A 3180-nucleotide genomic window follows, 5' to 3' on the forward strand; every position below is an offset into this window, starting at 1 on the left:
TGTCAAATTTCATAAAGATCGGTCCAGTAGTTTAGTCTGAATCGCTCTACACACACACACAGACACACACACACACACACACGCACGCACGCACGCACGCACTCACATACACCACGACCCTCGTCTCGATTCCCCCCTCTACGTTAAAACATTTAGTCAAAACTTGACTAAATGTAAAAAGGAACAAGTCGCGTAAGGCGAAATAACATTTAATCAAGATGTCGAACTCACAGAATGAAACTGAACGCACTGCTTTTTTCACCAAGACCACATACTCTTTCAATCATTTTAATCGAAACATGAGTGTGTGACAGTGCCGCCTGAACATTCACAAAAAGCCGGATATGACGTCATCAAAGACATTTATCAAAAACATTGAAATAAATCGGAGGTTACCATTTTCAGGATCTCTCATGTAAATGTTCATGAAGATCGGTCCAGTAGTTGTCACTGAACCGTTCTACACACACACACACACACACACACACACGCACACACACACACACACACACACACACACACACACACACACACACACCACAACCCTCGTCTCGCACGCACACACACACACACACACACACACTCACACACACACACACACACACACACACACACACACACACACACACACATAGACCACCACCCACGTCTCGATTCCCTGCCAATGATAACACTTTAAGTGAAAACTTGACCAAATGTAACACGGTTTGGGCCCATTGTCCGTGGAATAAGCGGTCCGAATTTCTGCGCAGTGTGCTAATAAGGTGTGCAATTAAATGCAGAGAGCTAGGGTGACGAAAGAAAGAGAGAGAGAGAGAGAGAGAGAGAGAGAGAGAGAGAGAGAGAGAGAGAGAGAGAGAGAGAGAGAGAGAGAGAGAGAGAGAGAGAGAGAGAGAGAGAATTGATTTACAAAAGGGAGACAACTTCTAAAAGTAAGTATACATGTACACTCGAATAGTTACTTCCCTTCTTGAGCAAGACTGAGGATTGTCTCATTCTCAGCCATTTTGCTTGTTTGAACTTGTTAGAATACGTGGCTCTGTGTGTGTATGTATGTGTGTATGTGTATGTGTGTGTGGATGGGTGTTTTGTGTGTGTGTGTGTGTGTATGTGTAAGCGTTTGACAGGGATTTCGCCACTTCTTTTGCTGTCTAAGTGTTTGCTGTTATCTTTCTTGGTTTAAGCGTGTTTATTCAAATTCACATACACACGTTTCAAACAATAACAACATTGAGAACGTTAACAAGCAGATTGCTTATGGACACGTTCTTGAACTTATAATCAATACACATTCAGATAGCAAAACATGGCGAACAAGTGATAGCTTCAACACTTATCTTGATAATCTTTAATTATATTTTATACAAATAGGGTAAAGAGAGAGAGAGAGAGAGAGAGAGAGAGAGAGAGAGAGAGAGAGAGAGAGAGAGAGAGAGAGAGAGAGAGAGAGAGAGAGAGAGAGAGAGAGAGAGAGAGGGAGGGAGAGAATGCCTGGCTACATCAATTGCACAGTTAATATAATATCAGCCGAAGCGATTAGTTAACATAACATAGTCTTGTACAACAGAGAATATTTTCGTGTTCAAAGATATAGTTAAATCAGTATTTCCAAACAAGAGTGTTTTGCAGTCCAGAACGTGTGTTGGCAGACTATTGAATAAAATGGTTCTATGTTCTTTAAATTTTGGACAGTGTAATAAGAAATGTTCAGAATCTTCCGGGCATGCTCCACACGTACATTCTAAATTATCAGAGAGGTGTCGGTTAACTAAGTCTTGTTGCAAATCGCTCATGTTTAATCTCAACCTGCTGTGAAGTACCTGTCCCTGGCGGTTGCCTAGATAATAATACGGTGGAACAACAACATCTCCATCGGTCAAATACCTTTTAAATTCACCAACTGACTGCGTTTGTTGTATATTTTCTGGAAGATTATTCCACAAAGCTGTCGTTGAAGGAAAAATGAAGATTTATATAACTCACTTCTGCACAATGGAAACTTACGTTCAAGAGGGCGTCGTCTGTGGTAAGGATTTACATCGGAAACCAGGACCGGCAGTTTGGAATATAAATATTCTGGGGTTAAACGATTTACAATTTTATAATACAGCAAAAGTTTATGACGACGTCGCCTTTCTTTCAGGGGCACAAAACCCGATTCGTTATACAGTTTTTGGTGGCTTGTGCCACGTACTGCACCTACAATGATTCGGATTGCATCGAGATGCAATGTCTCCAACTCGTCTGCCAAACACTGTGTACAGTTATCCCAGATAACGTCCGCATAATCAAACAATGGTAACATAAAGGATTTATATATAACTTCAAGTGATTTTCTGTTTAAACGATGCTTGAATAAACCAAAACACGCAATTGACTTTCTACATTTAGCAATTAGACTTTTTATGTGGGAATCCCATTTACAATTACCTTGTAGAATGACGCCAAGGTGCTTGTGATTTTCAACATCAACTAAGTGTGCATCTTCGAAATACAATGGTGGAAGTAAAACATTTTGTTGCCTACAAATGTCCAACAATTCTGTCTTTTGACAATTAAAAGTGACTTTCCATTTAGAAGCCCATGTGCGAATTTTATCCAAATCAGAATTCAAAATCTCTGCTCGTACATCATCGTTATCTAAACTTAAGTACATACTCGTATCGTCTGCAAAGAGTTTCAACACTGATTCAAGACCAACACCAATATCGTTAATATAAATGAGAAATAAAAGAGGTCCTAAGACAGAACCCTGAGGGACACCAGCAGAAGGGGTAGCATAACTTGATTTGGTTCCTTTCAATACTACTGCTTGTCTGCGATCGCTCAAGTAATGTTCAAACCAAACAAGCAAGGGACCTCTTATACCTATCGCCTCAAGCTTGTGGAGCAGACCGCGATGCCAGACTTTATCAAAAGCTTTGGATACATCAAAAAATATTGCCTGTGACATAATGTTTTTATCAAGTGCAACACAAAAATCATCATATATACTCAATAGTTGATAAACAGTCGAATCACCAGCAATAAAACCAGATTGGCAGTGTGTAATCAAATCATAATTTTTCAAATAACCAAACACACGGATTTGTATACATTTTTCAAGCACCTTCCCAATACAACTCAGCAAAGAGATTGGACGGTAGTTGGAACAAGCACTCCTATCGCCTTTCTTAAAAA

This window comes from Littorina saxatilis, linkage group LG9 (genome assembly GCF_037325665.1).
Source record: "Littorina saxatilis isolate snail1 linkage group LG9, US_GU_Lsax_2.0, whole genome shotgun sequence".
NCBI classification, from domain to species: domain Eukaryota; kingdom Metazoa; phylum Mollusca; class Gastropoda; order Littorinimorpha; family Littorinidae; genus Littorina; species Littorina saxatilis.